The sequence below is a fragment of the Plecotus auritus genome (assembly GCF_963455305.1).
Source record: "Plecotus auritus genome assembly, chromosome: 7".
Taxonomy (NCBI): Eukaryota; Metazoa; Chordata; class Mammalia; order Chiroptera; family Vespertilionidae; genus Plecotus; species Plecotus auritus.
The window spans coordinates 74,785,550-74,812,276 of NC_137774.1; the positions used below are offsets into that span (position 1 = coordinate 74,785,550).

General features: G+C 43.2%; 1 protein-coding gene across 14 annotated transcripts in view; it reads left to right on the plus strand.

Annotated features, from left to right (window-relative positions):
• The window catches only part of RBFOX1 (RNA binding fox-1 homolog 1), a 2,122,525-nt gene that overhangs the window by 766,839 nt on the left and 1,328,959 nt on the right, over window positions 1–26,727 (plus strand). The gene's annotated exons all lie outside the window — the stretch shown is intronic.

The window sequence follows — 26,727 nt, forward strand, 5'->3', positions numbered from 1 at the left end:
CCTGCAGCTGGTGCTCTCCCAAGGGGAGGGGCCTGTGAGATCAGGCTGAAACTGGCTCTCCGACATCCCCTGAGGGGTCCCGGATTGCGAGGCCAGGCTGAGGGACCCCACTGTTGCATGATCGGGCAGGGGAGGGACCACGGGAGGGATCCAGGGTGTGTCTGGCCCATCTCACTCAGTCCTGATTGGCCAGACCCCAGCAGCAAGCTAACCTACTGGTTGGAGCATCTGCCCCCTGGTAAAAATGAGAAAGGACAAATGGTCATAGCAAGCGGTTGAGCAGTCTTAACATATCATTAGCATATTATGCTTTGATTGGTTGTTCGGTTGTTCTGCCATTTGGTCTATTTGCATATTACCCTTTTATTATATAGGCTATCAGATACAGACTTCACCTAATTTAAGCCAAAGAGCAATTTATAGGCTTATGTGATTGGCTTTTCCTGTGTTTTTATTGCCTTGTGGATTTTGCTGTGAGGTGATAAAGATGACCACCAGCAGCTTCAGACTTATGCCTATTGCCTTTGTGACCCCCAGTGAAAAGAAAGCCACTTGTACCAGTAGCCTGCATGATCATAGTGAATGGACTTAAGTAGCACATCAATCCTTAAACTAATCCTTAAACTAATCACTTGAACAAAAAGCTAGGTTATACTGATTGTCCCAAACTGGTCCTTGACCACCCTTGAAGATGAAGGTTAACTATGTAGTCAACTATATCCAAACCACATGGAAACTAGGAGAGGGGAGTCTCTCTAAAATAAAACTGAGAAGAAGGAAGGTGGACATCGACAATAATGTCCACACTGGGCACCAGACAAAATGCTGGTCTGAGGAATACTCTGCTTGTCACTGGCTGGGTGGGAGTAGGCCCTGCTGAGTCAGTATTTTGCTGAGAGAGGGTGGATTGTACTGGAGACTATGACTCACCGGTAATGGACTTCAAAGCAATGAGACGGTTGTGAATAAGGCTATTAAGTTCTGTTTCAGAAGCTCAATGAGGTTCAGCTTGTTAGTCAATAGCGACAGAAATCATGGCAGCTCATAACAGTCTCTATATGTCGGGGAAGTGTCCTTTGAGTTTCAGTCTTAACGAGTCTCATTTGATTTTTATCTAAACCCAAATTTAAATCTTATTGGAATACTTATACATGATTACCTTTCAGTGAAACTTACCGTCATTTCAGCTTTAATGTTCTAGAAAATGGAGTGGTATGGTTTTTTTAAAACCTCCTTCCAAATTGTTAGTTTCATTAAACAAATATTTATTGAGTAGTTCCTATGACTTTCATTGTGGATGACAAAGAAAAAATTGACAAAAGTCCCTGTCTTGAAGCTTTTACTGGAAAACATTGTGCTGTATGTCTATATTAGTAAAAGTTAATTTTTTCCACATTGTAATACTTTGTTCTCTATAATTATATAGCTATGGGAAAAAGGGGTCTGAGAACCTAAACTCTAAGAGAATTGATTTAGGAATCTACCACAGAAAGTTGGTTGTCTAGCCCTTTCTGCATGGGTGACATTTTTCTGTTACAAGCTTTCATGGGGACCAGCATCTCTTTTTTCAGTTCTTGCCATAGTTGTAATTTTAGTTCTACTAAAATTCTTGGGGATTCTTGGAGGAATGTTTGTGTCCACCACTGGGTTATAAGCCAGGAAGGCAGAAACCCCTCTGTTCCAGTATCCGGCAGAGTGTCGGCCATACAGCAAGTGCCCACTAAACACTCATGGAATAAATGAAGGGGTCGCCTCCTCTTCTGCTTCTCTACTCTGTCCATTGGCTTTCCGGGACCACATACAGATGAGGAAGTATCCTGTGAAAGCAAGACCCGAGTACAAGGGACTATACTCTTTACCTCGATTTTCAGCAACTCTAGAGAGCTCCCTTGTTAAGGCTGTATCCTATATTTGCTTATCAATGTGGCAGGGAAGTGAGTTGGTTTCACCTGTTGCCCCCACAAACAAAAGAGGAAAATAGAAGACTGATGTGATGTGGCTATAGAAAGGAAAAATGCTCCTTCAAAGTGCCCAGGAGAGGATATGAAGCGTTGAGTCAATTTCTCTTCAGCTTCATGCTGGTCTCTTTTCTTGTCCGTCTTGAGGTGCTGTAATGACTTTGGGGAGCAGTGGCCTGGTGCTTAATAACAACCTGAGACTTGCTTAAACTCATTCCCAACCACAGGTCAATACAATGACCTTGAGATTGTTCTCCTCACTGACATTCACAATGCTCATACCTAAATCATGCCAAAAATGGAGGCATCAACTTTGATTCCAGACTTCCCTGCATCTACCACACTTAGTCCCTCCTTAACACATCCTATAAGCTCTTCCTTGAATTATATCCCAAGTCTAGCCACTTCTCTGCCTTCCTGGTGTCACCATCCCAGATCAAACACCCCCATCCTTGGCTCCTTTCTAGTAGATCCTCATAACTGAGCTCCTACATCTTGATTCCCCCACATCCAGACAGAGTGATGCTCCAAATGCATCAAATAGCTTTACAACGTGGTTAGAACAAAGCGTGAAGTCCTTAGCCTCATCTGGGAGGCTCTCCATAACCTGCTTCGTGATGCCTCTCTGATCTCATCTTCTTCAACCTTTGTCAGCTCTCTTAAGCTAAGCTTGTGGCCATCCCGGGACTCTGCATTTGCTGGTCCCTTCCTGAGATACTTTGCACAAACCCTCTCAATATCAACTCCACATTCCATGAATGCTTTGATCTCCTGCCACAGTCCTAGAAAGGCACCGCCCACATTAGGTTTGTAGGGTTGTACATTATGGGCTGTTCGGAAACCACAAAGGGAAGATAACAGGATACAATGTGCTTTGGAGCATCAATAATAACTCAGAATAGAGTGAGGCTCAGGAAAGATTAATTATGAATTATCCTTTGGACACAGGACTGAACAGAAAGGTGCTGTGTAAGTGGGTCCCTAGAATGAAGGGCCCCCTGCCTAAAAGGAGAATTTCTGCAAGTGGCGAGAGGGTGGGCAAAGGCTAAGGGAATTCTCTTGGCCAGAAGATCACTAAACACTCTTGAAAATTGCTTTGGGGGAGTTGTAAGACCATTTGCCATGAAATATTTGCCAAGGCAGTTATATTTTTTTGGGAAATGTAAAATAAACAGTTTTTGGTAGCACATTATCCTGCTTGAGCATAAAGGAAGGGCAAGTTTATAGTTGTGGCAACCCTTGATTATACTAAATACCTTAGCGGCTGAAAGGTTCCAGGTTGTAAAATCAGATGCATCTTAGAGGGATATTTTTTAAGATGGGTTGATATGTTAATTTATTTTCATTGACTTTGGGGTTTTCATGTAAACATTGGATGTTCTCTGAGCTTGAAAAGTGTCTTGGTGTCTTAGCCTCAGGATCACAACGCCTTTGTGGTTAGTTTCTTTCAGAATGTTTCAGTAGAACACATTTTTAAATAATTTAAAGAACCACTGATATGTAAAAACGTCATGTCCGCCTGACATTTGAACCTAAATCTGTAGTGTATATGAGTTGATGGCGGCCTGTAGGAATATTTTTACCTAAACCTTAATTAAATGCAATACGGAGAAAGAAGAGAATCGAGTATGAAAGAAGCGCCCGTTTTGGGAGGAAGTGAGAAGTACAATTCCTGTCTGTCAAACGTTGCTGTTTTGTTGTGCTTTAAACTACAGATTTTGTGATATTAATCATCATCCAGAGACGGTAAGCTCCAAAGGGGCTTGTTTGTTGTGATATTATGCCTAAGCATTGAAAATCATCAGATACTTGTGCTTCTACATTTCTGAACTATAGTTAATGCCAATTACTCCTTTTGTACTATAAGCTTGGTAATACTTTAAATAATTATAAATTAAGCCAGAGTTCTACAAATGATCTCTTTAGGTAATGGGATTGTTCTTTGCTTATCTATTTCTATTCTGGGCATATTGTATTTCTAACATTTATACACCAGGTAGAAGTGACATTTTCAACAAAATTTCTTTTTATTTTTGTATTTTCTTAAATGTTTGAATCTAAACACACTCAATGGAGCTCATCACAAGAAAACTGGCCACGTGTTTGCCATGCTGAACTCCATATAATGCTAAATAACATCTAAAAATCAGAGTCCTACAAAATTGAATCTTTTTATTCAACGATATTATAAAGTTTTTTTGGAAAAGTATGCAATAGCTAAATAGGTCTAAATATGCAAAAGATTAATAGTATGACTTATATGTATATTAATATCACATATATTATTTTTGCTGTACATTAAGAACTTGGCTTTTGATTATTTGGGCTACAAGCAAGGAACTATCATTCATGGATTAGTCATGTGATTTTAGGAAAATTAATGAACTGCTGAGCCTCAGATTCTTTAGTTTTTAAATGGAGATAACATTAGTACCCATCTGATAAGGTTATTCTGAAAATGATGAATTTAAAGGGCTGAATGAAGGTCATGATATATAATAAGTGCTCATTAAATGATAAGTCATTGTTATTGTTTTTTATATTTAGCTATTTATCTGTAGAAAATAATCATCTTCTGAAAATAATAATATTTACAGCTGCCAATCAGAAACAGCCATGCAGTCCTATTTGCCATGTGAGATGAGTTACAGGGTTCACTACATGAAGGCAGTAAAAACCAAGAAGGAAATGGTACTTAGCAAGGAGCCATATGTGCAGAAGTGTGACTTTTGAAGAGCTCATTTTTGTTCCAAACCCAGTAAAGATAACAAGTCTGCCCTCTGGTGGATCATTTCAAGGAGTTAAAATTTTCTGGGCTTGATTTTCAATCTCCCTGAAAAGCTGTAGTTCCATGTCTGATAAATATGCACGTGAATGGATAAACTCACAACACACATGGGGAAATGAAATGTTTTATGGCTACAGAGAAACACTTTCTTCCTTTCTTGTTCGGCACCGTCAGGTCTCGGCAATTGCTAAGGGTTATTTACAAGAACTCTGAGCCGTCTGATCACTCAGCTGTGGAAGGTGAATGAGATTTTTAAGGTGCAGGGAAATGGAGAGGCCAATGGTAAAGTGGGAAGATGCATGAGAAAAAGGAGACTGTAAAACTCGCATCCTGGAATTGCTGGGACATTGCCCCCGACGACTGGATTTGATGAGTAAGTGGGGGGTTGATATTTCTTCAATGAGGTGTGTGCATGCACCCCACCCCCAGACACACCACATGGTGAAGTGAAAATTATTCCTACAAAGGGATGCAGTTCTGACACAGGATGTAGTCTTTTATCTTCACATTGGCACTATAAATAAACAATTGAGTTGCTTTTCTTCCATTGGCTTCTGGTTCTCAAAGTAGAAAACATTTTCATTGGCCATGCAATGAGGTATCTGACCTTGACACATGGCACCCACCTACTACTCAAGCCTCCTCTGTCTCCTGGCCCTTCCCCTCCTTCAGGAACAAACTCAATGCAGTTCAGGATTCTTTAGGGTCCAAAGGACAGGGACTTAACTCAGACAAATGATATAGGGAATGTAGGTGGTCTCACCTAACTGGAAGTTCCATTCGCTCACCAAGCATCAGGTGGCCAGATTCAGGGGCTCAAATAATGTCATCAGGTCTCTCTTTTTCTCTCTGTCTTTTCCTTTTTTCTGTTTCTTATCTCTGATTCTGCCGCAACTTGTTGCTAGCAAGGGTTCAGGCATCTGGAAAAGGGGCTGCGTGTAAATGACTAATACTAGACATGAAATATAAATTTTGGAGGTATGGGGGAGCCAGATGGAAACTTAGCTCTAGTGACTAAGCTCCCTGTATCTTCTGGACCCATGGCTTTATATTTACACATTTTGTCCTTTTGCACAGCAAATATACATATCAAAGGTAAGGTTTGGTAAATAGGAAAAGATTATCAGGTTAGGGGAAATTCCTTCAGCTATTCCACCAGCAGGTAATAATATGCAGATTTTCAGCCTGCTGAATATAGAAGCCCATTCAACCTTTTGAGGACTTCTCACATTTATTATGACCTGGTGGACTTAGCCTCCAGCATGATTCCTTTTCCCATTTTGATTTTATTCTCAGATAGGTTGTCTTCATGTGGTGACCAGGATGACCCCAAAAGTGCAGACTCTAACTTCATCAGTGTCTTTGTCTTCAGGAAAAGAAGAGACCCCACTCCTGGTACCCAATCAGTCCCTGGATAAGGGAGGTGTCTTTCTGTCTGACTCACATGCCCCATCTTGGGCCAGTGACCACTTTGGGTGGAAACAGGCTACTCTGCGTGGTCATATGCCCAACCCTGTGTTTTGGGAGGCAGGGTCCTGTGATGGGAAGGGAGCTCTTTGTTGGACTAGTGGGATTACTAAAAACAGGCCAAAGCGGGGTTGGGTAGGAGGATCCAAAACACATGTTCCTTATATTCAGTGTCGCTAGTACATGCTCTCATTATTGCTGCGTGTTTGCTTAAAACTGTTCTTTGATGACCTTCCTTACTTTTCCAGGGACATCTACAGACTGTACTTTATCTGTAGACTTTTACTACCAGCCTGGTTTCTACTTCCCTCTTATTCTAAAGTCTGTAGCACTCACCTTCACTCCTTATTTGGCTTTTTAAGTGCAAATGTTAGCTATTGCTGCCATTATAGTCATTTCCAAAGTTATTACAGCTTTGTGACAGTTTTTGGATGATCCGTGTTTAGGTGCTGCATTGCTTTTTGGGATCAGACAAAGTTTGGATGTGGATCTTCTCTCAAGAGGGCACTGACTCTTGATTTTAGTGAGATGGGAAATTCGGGAAACCAAAAGATAGAGCATGCTCAGAGAGTTCCATTTGCCCTTTAGTCACTTGGAAGTGCAGTGCCCAGTCTTTAGCAACCTGCTCAAGGTGGGTCTCAGCAACCATGGGCATATCCTAGGGACTACATCTTCTGCTCCCTTTGGGATTGGGGAGCAGAAGATGTAAGGTGCCCTTCCCTTGCAGCTGAGGCTTTGGTGCTCAGTCAAACCACTGCTCCAGAAAGGGGTCAGGGAGGGGAGGTCATTGTCCTTTTTTTCCCTTCTCCCATGAGGCAAAGATTACAAGTCCAGGTGAAGGTCAACTACGAATTCCACCCTTGGCAAAATCCAATTATAAACTTTACCCTTCCTGAAATGCCATTAGAGGTTGGTTTTGCTTTATTTGGGATGCAAACTGACAGTTTTTGCCTGTGATGTATTCAGGAAGACATATCTATTAAAGATAGCCTAACAATAGGGGCACACTCAGATTTGCATTTTAATTCATTTTCCCTCAGTGCTGATATGCAGCTTATCTTTCAAGGACAGACTCCCATCAACCCTGATATAAGTTGCTTAAGAATAATGCTCATAATCTATTAGTTTAATCTGTTCACATGAGCAGGGGAAAAAAAAGTTCATTGCATGATGCAGAAGGTTTCAGGGCCAATCGGAGTTATTTTCTGAATTCCCATAACAATTCTTTTCAATTTCTGTTTATTTTCCTCCATCCAGCTACAATATTAACAGCTAAGGTAAGAGGGCATGTCTTACACTTAGGCTCAAACTGGCTTGAGTTCAAAAGTCTGGCTCCCAAACATATTGGTTCTGTGCAAATCACTTAACTTGAGCCCAGTTTCATTATCTGTAACAAGTGTATAACAATACAACCTTGAAAATGCGTTTTGATCATTACAGATTACGTGTAAAAACTGCCCAGAGGACCTGTCAGATAATAGATAATGATATTTTTATCTTTCTGGAACTAAGATATCTGCTAAGGTCTTTATGTCTTTCTGATACCTGCACCTCTGTGTGTTGTTTTTCTCACTCTCTGTCACTCCTGGGGGCGGGGGGTGGGGTGGGGTGGGGAAAGGGAGTCCTTTCTTTGCAGAGTTTATTAAGTATTGGAGGGAGAGGTATTTAACCTGGGGATTCCTATGTCACCTTGCTCAATTCTGTATTCTCACTGGCCCTTTTGCGTTATTTCAACCCCCTCCCCCGCAGATTCTCTCTGGGACCAGATGTCCTTGAAGATTTTAGTAGAGGAAAGGCATCTGAAGAAAGGGAGTCAGTGGGAAGAAGGTCAGGATAACAGAAAAGGTGGGGAACCCTGCAGCATGTGGAAGCATGGCCTTGGAGTTGGGGAAATGTGTTTGAGCTGTGAAGGTCTACTGATGTCATGATGGACCTTGTACTAACCATGTCCATCATTTTATTAACCTCATAGGACGGAAACGGGTAGCAGGGGTAATGGGAGGCAGATTAGTAAAGCCAGGTGACCTTTGGTCCTGGGTCCAGGGAAAATGTGGGAACTGGGGCTGAGTCTTAGCTGTAGAAGTGTTAGCATGATAAATGGAATTTGTATGCAGGAGTTGAATCTGACAAATGTAGAAGACTGATATGTCTGAATAGACCACCAAGGACCAGCATCTTTTACTATTATTATTATTTTTTTTTTGAAAGATGAGGTGTGGAGAGAGATGATTTTAGAATTGGAAGCCTTACAAATGAAAGAGTTTGGAGGGGTTATGTCAGCAGGTGGCTGAGACAGAGTGCAAGCTGCTAAAACCAATGTGAGAGGCCAGGGCATCAGGAAGGATGTCATCATGGAGATTAATACTGAACCCAGGTTCAGCTGCCTGCCATTCAAAAGCCAATAATCCAGAGTCAGGGGCTGGCAGGAGGAAAGTAGGTTTATTCAGGAGCTGGCAGCTCAGAAGACCATCTCAACAACTGGACACAGGCATGGGTTTTTAGAAGGAGGGAGAAGAAAGAGTAGGAAAAAAAAAAAAAAGGGAATAGGGGAATCAAAAGGAGGGGGTTGAGAGTTCTCCATTGAGGGGACTATGTGTGAGCCAGCACAGTCTGTTCAGATAACTGGTTGAAGGTCAGCAAATCTCCCAGAATGTCTCAAGGTTTCAGTCTGCTTCTTTTGAAGGTAGTTCCTAGAATCCTTAAGCAAACAGGCTGTTTATCTGCAGTCACATACTAGTTAACAGGTCACCATTTACAGAAGTACTGTTACAGACCTGGTGGGTGGGTTACAAGATGACGCGAGAGACTTTGCCGTTAGCTTGCTTATTTTCCTTCCTCTGACTTCCATTACACTGTGAGCTCCACAAGAGCTCAGGCGTGTGGGCCACGCTCCTGTGTGTTTCCCCAGTGCCTGTCTCTGTGCTCAGCTTGCAATGCATCTGCAGTGTGTAGCCACTGAATAAAGCCTTGATAAAGTCACCAAGGAACAATGGGCTCTCTTCTCCTCCGAGCCTCTGGATGCATTCCTAGGCATAGTCGGTTTGAAATGAACATGTGATGATTGCATTATCTATGTCAAAGCACAGATTAAAAAGAAAAATAATATTGTTATACTAGCACTGGTGGCACTGTTAACTATGAGTAGAGGCATGCAGGCTCTCGTGCTCACTGTTCCCTCTCTGTCTGTGTGCACAGTAGGCATGTTATGCTGTGTACTCTCTTCTATAACCATTGTAGGGACATGTAGAGGGAGCCTTTTCCATGTTAACATAATCTGTAACATCCACTTCAAGGCTTCATAAGTCCCATTGCGCCACCGTATGCTTAAAGCATTCCCTCTGTTCCAGTTCTTTGCTCCTATAAATAGGTTCGGGCCTTATTTAGAAACCTACCCCCATGATAACTTGGGCCAAATCTGGAAGCACGGTTTGGCAAGGCAGTAGCTCAGTAGGTGAAACTTAGCAAAAAAATATCACTGGCTCTTAGTGGTGCACTCTGTTCCTCTGTTGTTTGACCAACAGTTAACTGTGAAGTGGTTCTGGAAAAGCCTGTCCATAAAACATACTGTCTAATGCTTGTGACTCGGGAACAGAGGAAAGCATGCCTGGATTGTAGGTCTCAGCCTGGGCTAGGTTCTAAGCAGCTGGTGGAAATTTGGGAGAAAAGACCCATCCTTTGGAATAGCAGAAGAGGTGCCTTACGGGGAAAGATAAAAATGACTGACAACCACAGGGAGTGGGTAATCTGGCCACCCTTGTTCGTGGTAAAGGCATCGCCCTGCTTTGTGGATAAGCTGGCCCTAAAATAAGGCCCCATGGCCAGTGCTTTGGCCAAGGAAGCTGAGAGGACCCTGTGGCATGTGCTGGGGGAGTGACACCTGGACCACTGGGAGAGACAGTGTCTGCATCTTCTCCCAGTCGCTTCAGGGGAAGGAAGGATGAGCAGGAATGAGTCAGGGAAAATGAGGAAAGTGAGTTCTGAGGTTAAAACCCATCTGAGTCCCAGCAACATGAGTGAACTGTGGTTTCCTGAGGGCAGATCTGTAATTTCACATCGTACCTGACCACCTCACGGAAAACAGAAAGCCCCTGGGTAGCACGGGGGGCCACCCAGCGTAGGAGTTACACAGTGTAGGGGGCTGACGGGTGCAATGCAGTTCTGGAGCTGGACTTGCTGAGTTGAAGGCTGCTTCTCTGGGTTATTAACTGAATACATGGAGCCAAGCTGTTTAGCTCTCCTGTACCTGTTTGCTGCTCTTCCAAACCAGGAGCGTGACCTTTGCAGGGCGCTTCACAAGAACTTAAACTCCACGAGAGCAGCATTCTTTCCATGTTGTGTTCGTTTTTCATCGCCGATGTGAAACATCGAATCAGGTGTGGTGGCTAAAACAATAGAAATTGATTCGCCTCCAATTCTGTAGACCAGAGTCCAAGGTGGGCCTCACTGAGCGAACATAAGCACATCCTTTCGTTCTGGAGGCTCCAGGGCAGGGTCCTGTCCTCTCTTTGTTGTTTCCAGCTTCCAGACCCCCCTATTTCCCCGCCCTCCCTCCCACCCCCCCCCCCCCAACACACACACACATACCTTGCTCCAGGCGCTTCCTCCACCTTCTAAGCCAGGGACAGAGCTTCTCTCTTGCCTTTTTTCACTAGTCCCTTTTCCCTCTGACTCCAGCCAGGAAAGGTCCACTTCAAGGACCCACGTGATGTTAAGGACATCGTATCCACCTGGATAATCTCCCTCAGTGCAAGGTCCTCAACCACAGCGGCAGAGTCCCCTGCGAATATGTACATTAACGTATTAGTAAGTTAATGTATCAGTGAATTAATGAATTAGAACATGGACATTTGTGTGTGTGTGTGTGGAGGGGGGAGGCATTATTCCATCTACTATAGCTGCAAAAGATTAGTGCCTGATACAAAGTAAACTCTCAAATATTTGTCAAGGGAAGAATTGTGAGTATTTAAAGACCAAATGTCTTTAAGGTGCGCAGCAGCCCAAAGACAGGACCGTAGTTAGTGTTATCGTTATTTATGGCCACACTCCAGCACTTGAGGGGGAATTCAACAGCCAAACAACAACAGCAAACATGAACCCCCTCTTCCCCTGCTCCCCAGCAAGTATTCTTCCTGGATGCTCACTTCTCGGCTTCCCAGGTCCAGGGCTCCTGCTGTGAAGAAGAGGCAGAATTATTTCAGTTGTGTAGCGTGGACCCTCACTGGCCTTTATTACAGAGCCTGTTTTACTAATTAGGTGCCTACAGGAAGCTCTGCCCCTTAGGAGTCATTAACCTTCCTCTGAGTGCTTCACCGTGAGCCCCAAACCCAGGGCAGCTTTAAAAGTGATGCAGGTTCCTGCCTCTCCAGTGGGCTCCTGAGGCCCTCCCGCCTTTTCTTATCCATTTGAGTCCGTCAGCCTGTAGTTGGGAACAGTTTGATCAGTCTCTGGGGTATTTTGGCGTGATGGTTTAAGCATCTGTGAGTTGGCACCATCTTATGGATGCTGTGCCCAGAGTCCCTGGGCTTGCCGGTGTGTGTTTCAGACTGAGCGATGGAGGGGATGGGAGATCAAGACCCCGTGGTCCCCACTGATGAGCCCCATCCAAGAGCAAGGTGTGCATATGTTAATATGAAGCTTGGACCGGCAGCCATTGGATGTCGGCACTGCACGCATGCTCCGACGTTCACTCCCTTGCAGACAGGGTTTGCAGTGTCAGCCGGAGGTCTCATGGTGGCTGAGCACACTTGAGTGTGTGAGCTAAGATTCTGGCTCTTTTTACATCCTATCAGTTAAAAGTTATACTGATGGGCTAAGCTCAGAAAATCTTTGGGCCTATCTCAGGATCAATCCCTTTTCCAATAATCAAATGATTAAAGAGAAGGCCCTGGAGCTGATGGCCAGGGTTAAAATCTTGCACCCAGCATTTACCAGCTGTCTGACCTTGGACAAGTGACCTAATTCATTTATTCTTCAGTTTCCTTCACTGTAAAGTGGTAATACAAGCCATCCCTATCTAGCAGGGTAGTTATGAAGATAAAATGAGTTAATACAGTGTAAGTACTTAGCACTGCACCTGATATACAAAGTGAATGCTTGATAAAAGTGACTATACTTTTATGACGACTACCAGTATTCAGGGCAATAAGCAAATAGCCAGCACCTAACTATGAAAAGGTGTGCAGGGTGGCCATGGAGGGAAGAAAAAAGAGCATCTCTTCTGAATATATATTTTCCATAATATGTCCCTGGGAACACGTTGTCTGCAAAAGATGTTAATAGGACTTCTGAGTTACAGGGCACAGGAGCCATAAATATTTGGAAAATTTCTCCTCTTGGAGATTTATGGCACACATTACCACTTTAACATTATAGGTTTTGCTAGAGCTGGAGTAGAGAAAGTAATTTGACTTTGTTTAATCCAGTCTATCCCAAAGGTATTTGACCACACACCGCCTGGTGGGGGTGGGCATTTTTTTGGGGGAGCAGGGGGCTGGGTGGTGAAGGGGTAATTACTGCTGTGCATGTGTTGATAGCAGCACCCATTCACAGCCCCGGGAGCCAGTGCATCCTCTCTAGGGCACACTATGATAGCGCTCATTTAATGTACACTTGGGAGGGGAGGGTTCTGAGTGAAATACACAGGTTTTGGTTCAGTATGTCTGGGATGAGGCCCGAGAGTCTGCATTTATAACCAGTGCCCGAGGCTACGGCTGCATCCGCAGATGGCACATGGAGTAGCAGGCTTTCGAAGCAGTCTCTTGGTGACAAGAGGAACTTGGTAACCATCAGACATGTTCAATTCTGAAATAGGAAAGACGATGGCCCCAATGCAGAGGCTGTCCACCCTGACTGTGTATCAGAATCACACGGGGCCATTCAGAAAAGGAAACTGCTGCGTGGACTCCATCCCCAGAAATTCTGATTCCACAGGTTAGGGACTGGGTCCCAAGTGTTGGTGGTTTCTTACAAGCTTCCCAAGTGAGTCTAAGGAGCAGGTTTAGTGGGAGGGGCCTATTTCTGGAGGCAGAGAGCCCAGTTCTAAATCCCAGCTCTAGATCAGCCACGTGTCTCTGAGTAATTCAGTTAAGCTACATCTGTCTAATTTAGGAAGGACTTGGAATAGCTCCTGCATTTTCAGGGCTGAGAGAATAGAGCCTTTTCCCATTTACCCTGAAGATGGAGCCATTTAACATTTTGGATACTTAGGGTTTTAAAATTTAGAACTTTAAATTGACTTTGTTTTGAGACAGTCAAGTTTTAGGATCTATTTTTTCCCTTAACCATGACGAGTGCTTCCTAGCCAACAGAAAGAAGAATATGATGAATATTTAGTTATGGTCATGAATGAATATGGACATTAGCCTATGACCCTGCTCATACTTACAGAGGTCAGTTTTTCCTGTTTAACCTAAAGTATATATATACTAGAGGCCTGGTGCACAAAATTCGTGCACAGGGAGGGGTGTGTCCCTCAGCCCAGCCTGAACCCTCTCCAATCTGGGACCCCTAGAAGGATGCTGGCCTGATCAACCCCAACTGCCCTCCCCTGCAGGCCTGGGTCCCCCCAACTGCCCTCTGTTGCAGGTCTGGGTCCCCCCCAACTGCCCTCCTCTGCTGGCCCAGTCACCCCTAACTGCCCTCCCTTGCAGGCCTGATTGCCCCCAACTGCCCTCCCTTGCAGGCCTGGTCCCTCCCAACTGCCCTCCCCTGCTGGCCTGATCACCCACAACTGCCCTCCCCTGCCGGCCATCTTATGGTGGCCATCTTGTGTCCACATGGGGGCAGCCATCTTTGACCACATGGGTCGGCCATATTGTGTGCAGGAGTGATGGTCAATTTGCATATTACTCTTTTATTAGATAGGATATTGATTTCAGAGAGGAAGGGAGAAGGAGAGGGAGAGAGAGATAGAAACATCAATGATAAGAGAGAATCATTTATTGACTGCCTCCTGCACACCTCCCAGTGTGACCTTGGACTGCCTGCAACTCAGGCATGTACCCTTGACTGGAATCGAACCTGGGGCCCTTCTGTCTGCAGACTGACACTCTATCCACCGAGCCAAACCAGCCAGGTCTCCTGTTTAACTTTTGCACCCCGTAACTATAGATTCGGGAAATTAAGTATTTATTAAGTATTTTTCAAATATGTTTAGAATTTCCATCATTGATGGCTTGCTGCAAATAAAAGTATATATATATATATATATATATATATATATATATATATATATATATATTTCTTTTTAAAAATATATTTTTATTTATTTCAGAGAGGAAGGGAGAGGGAGAGAGAGATGGAAATATATTAATGGTAAAAGAGAATCATTGATTGGCTGCCTCCTGCACGCCCCCCATTGGGGATAGAACCCACAACTCGGGCATGTGCCCCTGACCAGAATTAAACCTGAGACCCTTCTGCAGGCCGATGCTCTATCCACTGAGCCAAACCGGCTAGAGCATAAAAGTATATTTTGAAAGCAATGTAACAGAGGGAATGTATTTATTTCAGGTGCCCTTATATTAAACACAATGTTCTGTCCTGGATGGTTGGTTCAGTGGTTAGAGTGTCAGCCCATGAACTGAAGGGTTGTGGGTTCGATTCCCAGTCAAAGTTACATACCTCAGTTGCAGGTTCGATTTCCTGGCCTCTGTCAGAGCATGTGTGGGAGGCAACCAATCCAAATATTTAAATCCGCCCCCCCCCTCCTCCCTCCCTTTCACTCTTTCTAAAAATAAATAAATAAATAAATAAATAAGGAAAAAGTATCCTTAGGTGAGGGTTTAAATAATAACAAAAATAAACACAACGTTTTTATTGAATCTGCAATTGAATAAGGAGGATCCTAGGGGTCATCTTGTCCCCGTTTCCTGTAATCCTTTAAGACTTTTATCAGATGTAAATATGTTTACTTACAGAACTGCTAAATTTAACCGTAAGTTAGATCTTTAGCAATGACCTGTCTACTTTCACTTGTGAGTGAGGTAAAGTAGATTTAGACTGGCATTTCTGTTGAAGGGTAATACTGGGCTTACTAAATGAGTTGGGCTGTATTACTTGCTTTTCTACTCTTTTGTAAGAGATTTAGAAGTGTTGATGTTAATTCTTCTTTAAAATTTTGCTAAAGTTTACCAGTGGAGCCATCTGGGCCTGGGTGTTTCTTTGTGGGAAGATTTTGCTCACTAACTCAATTTCTTTTTTGGTATGGGTCTATTCAGGTTTTCTGTTTTTCTTATTTTTTTGTAGTTCGTGTCTTTCTAGGAATTGTTCCATTTTATCTAGGTTATACGATTTTTTAAGATACACATTGTCCATAGTATTCCTATAACACTTTTAATTTCATTCCTTATTTAAATTTGCTATTTTTGGATTCATCATTTGCATACCTTGATTCTTAACATTTTTGCCTTTAGTTCTTTGACCATCCTTTAGCCCTTGTCTGCTAAACCCAGCATCTGGTAACCTACAAAGATGATATCTACTGACTGCTTTTTTTCCTTGAGTGTTGGTCATAATTTCTTATTTTTTGCATGTTGCATAATTTTTTGTTGAAAACTAGATATGTAGATAAAACATTGCAGAAACTTTAGATTCTCACCTTCCTCAGGTCGTTACTTCTGTTGCTGGCTTTGTTTGATTCTTTGTTTATAAACTTGTCTGGGCTAAAGCTATGAAATCTGCTTCCCCCATGGTAGGTGGCCACTCAGGCCTTTGTTCAGTTCTTATTGTTGTTGTCATTTTTCTACTGTTTTCTTTCATTTCTCATCTTGGTTTCCCAGGGCTTTCTCCACTGTCTTTATAGCCTAAAGGCCCACCACAAATGGAACTAAGGCTGCGTAGAGCAGTAAGAAGGCTCCTGTTCTCTGTCCATGGGTTTCTCTGTGTATAGGGAAGTGTATTCAGTGTTCAGACCATTTTCAAGTCTTCCTAAGTATTTTCATTGGCTGGGCCCTTTGCCATCACCTTTTCATCTGCACACTGCCTAAGAGTCAGTCAGGAATGTGTGGCTAGCTCAGGCCCTCTCTACTTTCCACTGAACCTGTACATAGTCTGAATTTGGAATATGTTTGCCCAACCACAACCTCAGGCCAGTTATGCCATGGGCTCTACCCAGTTTTCCACCCCCAACAAGAATATCACTTCTACTCATGGTGCTGCTGGATATAGTCATTTCTGTCAACTTCAAGTCAAGTGAATCTCTCTGAACATGGGAACAGAGCTGCCAGGACTCACCTCCAGATTATTGGAAGCATTTGGTTGATTTTTAGAACACTGCAACATTGCGGGGGGGCTTGATCAATTTTGTCTGGCTTTATAGTGACTTTTTTTAGAGAGAGAATTTGCGGGCCTCCTCCCTGAGCCATAGCTGGTGGTCCCAACCACTGTTAACTTGCATTTGCATCCTGTCATCCAGCCAAAGGCACAGCATGTTGAAAAACCTTGTTTAAAATCATAATCATGGTCTCTGAATTTAGTTATTTCTGTAAGCAAGAAAAAATCCCCACATGTGTATGTGAGAGGTTTCATTTGGGATCATTTGGGATTTTCTTTGAAGTTTTTGTAAGGTGATGATATTAGGAGGTGGGGCCTGTGGGAGGTGCTTAGGTCATAGGTGTGGAGCCCCCATGACTGGGATCAGAGCCCCTATAAAGGAGGCCTGAGAATATCCCTTCTCCCTTTCACCATGAGCTCACAGTGAAGAGATGGCCATCAAAGAGGAAGCAAGCTCTCACTGGACATTGAATCTGCCAGCACCATGACCTTGGACTGCCCTGCCTCCAGAACTGTGAGAAATAAATTTCATTGTTTATCAGCCACCCAGTCTATGGTACTTTTGTTATAGCAGCTGGACCAGACTAAGACAATAGTCAACATTAGCAGCATGCAGTCAACTCACAACACATTAATGGTGTCACATAATTAAGGCTTATTTCTTGTTCTCATAGTGCATTGATGAGAATTAGGTTTTTTTCTCTGGGTCTAGGCTCCATCCAGCTATGACTCCATCATTCTGGAATATTTTGGTTCAACCCCATGAATAGGGGGAGAGAACATTAACAATTATGTGGAATGTTTCCTGGAAGTGCTTTCTGCCATTTTTTTTAATCCTCACCCAAGAATATGTTTATTGTTTTTTAGAGAGAGAGAAAGAGAGAGAGAGAGAGAGAGAGAGAGAGAGAGACAGAGAGAGAGAGAGACATCCATTGGTTGCCTCCATATGTACCCTGACACCCTGACTAGGGATTGAACCCCCACACCTTTTGGTGTATGGGATATTGCTCCAACCAACTGAGCCACTTGGCCAGGGTGCTTTCTACCATTTGATCACACTGCATTGGCTAGATATCAATCACATGGTCCCACTCAGATGCAAGTAAGGCTGGGCAGTTGGGTCTTCTTGTATGCCCAGGAGGAATGTGAGGACATTTGATGAATATGGAACATTGCCTTTCCCACTCTTACTCTTTAGAGATCCCATTACATTATCATCCTTCCTCTCTGGAAGAGATAATTGTGGCACAGAGATGATGAATAACTCATTTAAGATATGTTGTTTTATGTAAGAAATTAGAAGATTAGAGACTGGAATATTTATTGCCTTTTAATTCAGTGTTGTTCCTTGTTCTTTCCCTCTGCTATAGTCTCTTTCACTTCCATAAAGTATGACTTCTTAATCCATATAAGACAATATAGCAAAGTCATTGTAGAGTAATTGGAAAAACCCACTCATAATTCCACCAACCTGCTATGATTATTTTAATGTTTATGCATGTACCTTTATGAATGAATATTTACATATTCAAATGGCACATGCATTCATTTTTTGTTTTTCATTCTTTGTAAGTTTACCTTCTTTCATTTATTATTTGATTGTTGCATATTACTGTATTGAATTGACCTAATATTTACTTAGCTGCTCCCCTTATCATTAAACCCACTTAAACCTATATATATCATGGCGATGATTTTAACTAATACTTAAAATTAATATTTATTGTAACAAAGGCTGATTACATTGGATATTCTGACCACCTACGGGCATTTAGGAAAGGTTGTGGTTAAATGGTATAGCCTTTAACTTCTCTCTTTTATGTTCCTACTGAAACATGTGAATATAGTAAAGCCCTATTTTTATATAATTCTTTTTTAATGAAAATATTTAGCTTGTGAAAAATAGAATGAATTCTAAAAAAGATTTGAATGAACCTCTTAATGTAGTTTTATTTAGCCATGTAACATACTATTTCATTGAAATTTGTGTATATTTATTAGTGATGGTGGAGGAAGAAAGGAATCTCAGAAATATCAGGAGACATATATATATATGAGGGATGACTGGATCCCACTGGCAAATATTATTGAGCACTTATCAAATTGTTGGCAGTCTTTTAGAAACTAAAGACATAATATAAAAACAAACATAAACAAAACTCTTTCAAGAAACTTATGCTTTACTAGGGGTGGGGATGGGGGACACAGACATAACACATGGAAAGAAATGACATATAATGTTATTGACATGAAGAAAAAACAAGGTAAGGAGACTAGGGCATGATGCATTGGGTGAGGGATGCTTTTGTCTATGGAGGTGATGATCTGGGAATGCCTCTCTGAGATGTGCATTTGAGGAGAGATCTGGAAGTAGGGAGGAAGAGTTCCATGTGGGTACCTGGGAGGATCCCACAAAAGGAGCAGCCAGTGCAAAGGCACTTGGCTGGATCTTGTTTGCCATGTTCAAAGCGAGGAGTTTGGTGTGGCTAGTGTGTGTGTGTGTGGGGGGGGGGTTTGGGGGGGATGAGAATAGTCATCTATGGCATCAGAGAGTTAGCAGGAGCTAGATCATGTAGAGCTTTGAAGGTCATGGGATGGACCTTGATTTTGCTTTGAGCGAGACAGGAGGCCATGGAGGATATTGAACAGAAGGACATGATGCACATTTGAAAGGAGCACTCCGGCTATTGGGAGAGGGAGAGATGTGGGGCAAGGTCAAAGCAGGGAGTCCAGCATGGGGAGCATGACAGACATCTGGGCGAGAGCTGAGCAGCTTGGCAGCAATGCAGGAGTGAGGACTGGTGGGAGTGCGATGTATTTCAAAAGCAAAGACAGTCTACTTAGGTAGTAGATTGACTGTGGGCTGTGCCAAAGAGAGAGGCGCCAATGGTTACTACAAGAACTTCAGCCTGAGCATGTCAAAAATGGAAGTGCTATTTTCAAGATGGATTGCCAGAGGAGCAGATTGTCAGGGAGGGAGAGAGGGAAAAAGAGAGAGTGAGCTGAAGGAGGGGGAGGGATTGGGAGTTCATGTTTAGACCTATCCAGCATGATGCCCATTAGATTTCCCAGGAGAAAGGTCAAGGAGACAGTTGGTTTTTTGAGTCTGGAGGACAAGGATGAGGTGTGGTATAAAGGCACACGTTTAGGACTCTGTCTCATAGACAGTATCTGACACCTTGAGACAGGCCCACGCCCATCACCACATGCACATGCTATAATATATGCACCATGAAGAAAGTCTCCTGTGACTCCACTTCCCTCCATCTGCCGCCTGCTTCTCTAAGCTCCTTTGCACAAAACTCTGAAATAAAACTTGTCTATATTTGCTACCATTTTTTTTCTCCTTTCATTTTCTCTTGAATTCATTTCAAGGAGGCTTCCCTTTTGCCCACCTGGGTGATCTTATCCTATCACCAGGTGTTCAATACTGACAATAAGCTGATTATCTCCATCTTACAATGAAGCAACTGAAGTCCAGAGAGGTTAAGGCCACTTGAGTATTCACGACACAGCACTCTCCCGAGCCTTGTGTTCTTAGCCTCGGCCTGCCTCTTTCCATCTTGTCCTCCTTCTCAACAAAACTGTGAAGTGTTTGCAAACAGGGCCTTGGAGGCGATTGTCTCCAGTGCCAGTTTACACTGAACATTGTAAAACTTTCTCATAATTATGTAAATAGAATACAGTATCTCAGCCCCGATCATTTATAGGTTTCAATGATTCATGTCTCTGCTTCTATAAGAAAATAAACCTTGTAGAAGGACTGTGGCTCTGTATTACTTTAAAACATGATTTCATAGATGTTATTTAGTTTTCTAAAAATATTTAATGGTATGGTTGGTGAGCATGAGAGTGGGGGCAGGAGGAGGTTTGGGTCTTGCCCCGGCATCCTCAAGAATGGAGGACAGGTCCTCTCAGAGAAGGGGCACAAGGAGAGTTCTGCTGAGAGCTGTGTGGACCCACATCTTCTTTCTGGCCTAAATAGCCAGGACTTAAAGTTGGCATTGTGTTGCTCTGGCGTTATCCATTTTCTTTCTTCCTTGGATATTTGTTCCTTGCCGTGGAAGGAAGAGGGTCTCCCGGAGGACTTGAAACATGTTTGTTCGGACAGGCTCCCGGGTTTATATGCACTCATTTTGGCTGAGATCTAGTAGACAGGACAGAATCATGCCTTAGAAATCCAACGTGGGAAAATGCTTTTTAGAGTTCATCGGTTCATCGTGGTAGGTCCAAAATGCACTCACTTATAGATTGCTTCATTAAGGAATACATCGAGTGATGGCACGGGGTTAGAGTGTGATGTTATGGGGTACTTTCCTGCATGAGGGAATTTGGGCTGAGCTGGAGTAGAGGGTATGAAGTGTCAAAGAGAAATGGAGAGGGAAGTGTGCATGCAGGGGCTGTTACGGCAGAGGCATGGGTGCAAGAACAAAGGCATTATCCATGAGGGTCTTAAAGCTATGTGGATAGCTTTAGTTTTGTGCCAACTGGGTAGTTTCATGTTGGAGACAGATATATGGAGACATGGCTTGATGTGAACCATTGGATGGATTATGGATCAGTGTGGGGAGAGGCTGAGGTCAGGAAACAGGTGGGAGCTGGATAGCAGGGCTGTGTCTGGAGAAGATGCCCACCTGGTCTCTGGAATATGGATAGTGGGTGTGGCTCTGTCCATGCTGATGAGGAGTGAAGGGAGGGGGAGGTGCTCAGGGTCCAGGTGCTTAGGATTGGCTCAGGGCAGAATGTCCCGAGGAGGGTGGAATAGCGCTGGTGTGCAATGGTCCCTGAGTTGGGAAAATCTAGTCATTAAACTGTCATGATTGAAGGTTCTGAAAACTCACTAATTATTTTTGCAGCTCTACTTCCTCATCTATTAAGTGATACAGGTGAACTATATGGATTTGATATCCATTTGGCATGTTTTAATGCATCAGTGATTATGGACCAGATGGAGTGGAGGCAGTGGTACACCGAGACACACCTTTATGACAGGTTTACAGTTAAAAAACCATTCTCATACTTCTCTCCTAAGTGTTCTGATGGGGAAACATAGGATGCCATGGGGCTACCTCCAGGAGGTCATGGAAAGGATTCTGCATTCCTGAGGCAGTAGCAGGATGGGAGCAGGAGTTTTAGTGGAGAGAGGAGTTGGTTTAGGCCACGAGATGAGGAAAGGAGAGGAGAGGAACTATGGTTTAGGCTAAGGTGACAGCATATGCAACAACCCAGATGTGAGCAAGCTGAGATTCTGGAGAGGCCCTGTCTGGAGACTTAAAGGAGTGAAGGATTGGAAAGGAAGGGCCTAGCACCTTCTCAGCCACCTTAAATCGGGGGGCAGGGGTGGTGGTTAGGAATATCTAAACAAAGGGATGACTGGATCCCACATGCATTTAGAAGATCCCTCTGGCTGCCTTGTGGAAAATAGATTGGAGGAGACCAAGTAGAACCCAAGTAGGTCAGCGAGAGAGAAGTCCGCTTCGGTTTGGATCTGGTACCTCATAAACTGTTACTCATATTAAGGGTTTTGTTTGTGTTCGTGTAATATGTGTATATATATTAGAATAGTTCAGATTACATATTTCACACACACACACACACACACACACACACACACACACACACGAAATGAGATACACCAAAACATTAACAATGGTTATCTCAAGAAGGCAGACTGTGGGTGATTTATTTTTATGCTTTTCTTTATTTGTCTAATTTTCTGCCATGAGAAATAAAGTTTTTACTCCCAAAGACCAAGAAACAATTAAAGGTTTGAGAACAAATGTATCTGCCACTATTGATTTTCGCTAAGGAAAAAAAAAAGATGGTTAAACACAAAATACAGTCTTTATAAACCTGAATGGCAATTCCTTCCCTGATGTTATTGTCTATTTCAGACAAAGAAAAGAGGTATATGATCCCAGAAACCTTCGGCTAGGAGGCAAACATAATAAAGATCAATATATTTTCTCCCTGATTATATTTTCTGCTAACTCCTTGTTTCTCAGCTACCAGAGTGCTAGCAACTTCAGTAACTAAATTAAAAACTACAAGGCTGTGAACTAAGAAATCTTGGAAGTAATGAGACTACACTGCATGAAGTGGAGGAAAACAAAATATATATAAGGAACATAGAATTATGGTGCGCCTGCATCATTCTTATCTTTAAATGCAAATCAGGATGTTGCAAACTTTCCTAATGCCGAGACTTGAAGCACATACAGTTCATTTTTTAGCCAAATATATGGATTTCGTATTACCAAACATTATTGGGCTAAAAGAGCAATTTGATTTTCTTTTACTAAGGGATCCAGAATAAAAGAGCCTGAGAGGAAATTTGGTGAACCCAAACCAATTGAGACCCCAAGCACAATTCAAAATGAAGCCAGTCGATTCTGAAATAATTGAAGGCCTTTATTTATCTAACCTACTATGGACCTTGGCACACATACTATGAGCCTTCCGCATCCTGTGTGGTTTTAGATGACCTCAGAGAGCTACCTGCGACATTCAACACCACTGAATGGTGCCATTTTCCAACTGTCATGCAGTTGTTTTGTTTACCAGCAGCTGTCAGATGGGCATTATAATGAATACTTTCATAGCAAATGTTACAAAACCAAATATAACCAGGGCTGTGGATGAAATGGATAGCAGAGGTGGATCTGCAGTGCCCACAAAGAGGCTGGAAATGGGCTCTCTTGTCTGCACGGGAAACTGTCTCAGGGGCCACCTCACAGGTGCCTATTTTTGCCAACGCAGAATAACTTCTGAGTTGCTAATGCAAAGTAGTGGCCTAGCCATCACAGGGAACTCTGGTTGTTCAGAGTGATTGCGATTTAGCACTTTCAAGAGAATGATGCGCATCGGCGAGCCATTTATGCTCATATTATCATGTGTAAACGAATCACTTTTTGCACATCTAAAATGCACCTCCTTAGGCCCCAGTCTCGTGGTCCTGGCACTCAAGTCAGTGTGGGATGTAGGGACAGGAGAATTTATTCATCACCCCCCAAATGCTCTGACACCCTGTGGCAAGCCCACATTTGGAGGAATTCTTGCTTCAGTGTGTGTGCTCTGTTTCCCCTCTTTCCCTCCCTACCTTGTTTATTTATGTTTGAATTGTCCACAAGGTAGAGTGCAGTTAGCACAGTTGATTCTCTCAACCACTTCCAAATAGTGTCTGCTATCCTGCCAGCAGAAGGGCAGGCTTGGGCCTGAGGGAGCGGGATCAGGCCAGCAGAGTACGATGTGGTGGTGCCTGGGTCTGACCTTCCCTGCAGGACTCCAGGCCATTCACCCACCTGACCCGCCAGTTTTGCCCAGCGGGAGTCAGCACTCACAGCTTGGGGAGGGGCAGCCTAACTGCTCCACTGCTGGGGCATCTTACACCAGGACCCCGTACTTTTAGAAGTAGCTACAAATCAATCAGCTTGCATTTTTTTGGAGGCTTAGTTCATCTAACCAGGATTTTGTCTCTCTGGTTGTGATTAAGAAAATCTCATTCCTACAGTTCATACATTCCACCAAAGAGCTGATATACCATGACCTTTTTTCCCCCTATGAAATGAATGGAGTAATATTTTGTGGGTTGATATATGTATATGTGTGTAAGTGTGTAGAGGCCTGGTGCATGAAATTCATGCACTCAGGGGTGGGAGGACGGTCCTTCAGCCCGGATTGCGAGAGGGCACAGGCCAGGCCGAGGGACCTCACTGGTGCACAATCAGGCCGAGGAACCTCACTGGTGCACAGTCGGGGCCAGGGTGGCACGTGGGAGGGCTCCAGGGCATGTCCAGCCCATCTCGCTCAGTCCCAATCAGCAAGCTAACCTACGGGTCGGAGCGTCTACCCCCTGGTGGTCAGTGCACATCATAGCAAGCGGTTGAGTGGCCTTAGCATATCATTAGCATATTATGCTTTGATTGGTTGAATGGACGACTGGGCACTTAGCATATTAGGCTTTTATTATATAGGATACACATTTGTGTGCACGTGCATGCGCGCGCTTTTATTATTATTTTGCTAAACTCAAAGGAACAAGTGAGAGCCATTACAACAAATCTGGTGCATGGAGCTGGTTGTTCCTTACACTTTAGACCGGGAATATTGTTTTGTGAAGTCCTCAGAGAATACTGCTGTGCTTCAGGTTCTGTAGATGTTCAGTATGTGTTTGAAATAAATGATTGAGCGAGTGCAGTCATTTGAGTGAGTCTACCTTGCTTTGATGTCTCATTTGGTGGCCTTGAATTCACAAGTTAGTATACCCAAATCCAAACTGCAGAGTGATTTTCAGTGCCCAGTGTATACACACTACACTGTGTAGGATCTGTGATGCACAGTATATACTATCACACTGTACTCTAGTGTCAGGTGTACAGACTCAGTCCTGTGGCCTCTGTTTGAATCCTGACTTCATGCAATTGATGGGAGATCTGGAGCGAATGAATTAAGTTTTTAAGCCTTTGTTTCTTCTTTCAGAAAATTAGGATCGTGAAAGGACCTGCCCTGTAGGGTTGTAATGAAGTTTAAAGGAGAAACTCCATGGAAATCTGTCAGCACTGGGCCTGTAATGTATGAGAACTGGGTGAATGGTTGATTGTGTCATCGTCCTTGTTGTTATTATTGTTTGCCTAACATTTTGGAGGAATACACACCTGTCCATTTTCTCTATGAAAGATGTGGCTTGCCCTAACCAGTTTGGCTCAGTGGATAGAGCGTCGGCCTGCAGATTCAAGGGTCCCAGGTTCGATTCCGGTCAAGGGCATGTACCTTGGTTGCGGGCACGTACCCAGTAGGGAGTGTGCAGGAGCCAGTTGATCGATGTTTCTCTCTCATCCATGTTTCTAACTCTTTATTCCTCTCCCTTCTTTTCTGTAAAAAAATCAATAAAATATTTTTTTTTAAAAAAAAAGAAAGAAAAATGTGGCTTGTCTTAGTTGCTGTTGGCCCTACCCTCAAACTTATTGAGCCACGTGCTCCAAGGCATATTGCACAAAATATGGTGCTCAGAATAGCATGGCTTATATATTTTATCTTGCTGGCAAAGGACTCTCAAAGGCTTAAAGCTTAAATTAGAGCCCACATTTCCTCCAAGTCGGGAGAAGGTGCCATATGCCTTTCCATCTTGTGTGTGGTTTGACTGGGAACGAGAGGGAATGACAACACATTGGTGGCTTCAGCCAAAACGTGAAGCCGGCAGCCTACATCCAGATCGACAGCGTCCCTGGCTCTCCCAGTTCAGTCTGCTCGTGCATTTGACCTTGACAGCCATGGTCGGAGCAGTTCCTCTTTGCTTTCTGTCATTAATCAGTTCTGAAGCATCTTCTAAACAGACAGCTTGGTGGGATTGAAAAATGTGCCTGTGTTTTCTCAGCTGATACAAGCATGACTTACACTGGAGTCACCTCCATTGGGGAGCTGGAATATCGGGCAGGATTTTCAAGTGGAGCTTTACCTGAAAATATCCCATTAATTGGCTGTTAATGTTGCCTTCCTGCAGCTGTGATGCCTATAATTAGGAGAAGCTACTGTTCCAAGTTTTCTGTTGCAGTAGAATTTATTGCCAGAGGAGGGGGAAGGGTAACATTTACGTTCACTGGCAAATGAGGTCGAATTTTGACTTTGAGTCATTTTTTGAGAATTTAGGGGTGCACGACATCACAGCAAGCATATCATGGCAGAAGATATTAACCATGCTCCACTTTTCAATTGCCATATATTTTTTAAAGTTATGGATGTACCACTTAATGCATATTTTATTGGATAGAATAAAAGCCACTATTGTTCAGAAAAATACAAAGCTGCTGGCTTGAGGATAAGAAAACAAGAATAATCTGTACCATTTTGCATGGTCCAAAATGCAAGTTTCTGATATCTATTACAGTACTTTAGATATGTTAACGATGCTTTCATTTATTTAACAAACTCATACCAGAGTTTTTTCATGCCTGGGCAAAATTCTCATGGAAATCCATGACAGAGCTGTACCTAGAAGGCAGGTGTCATGACTATTGGTTCTGAGAATGTTCTACTGGATCATGTAACCATTGCTAAGCTGACATAGTACCTAGCAAAGGAATTATTCTCACACATGGAATTCTGTAAATGGTTCCTGAGACACAATGGCATTAAGTAGCATCCTATGGATTGAGGAAGAAGGGCATGGGATGATAACATTTATATTCCTTCCAGGCGTGCTTTTCAGCATGGAGGAATTCAGCATTTGCGGAAATCTGCCTCCTG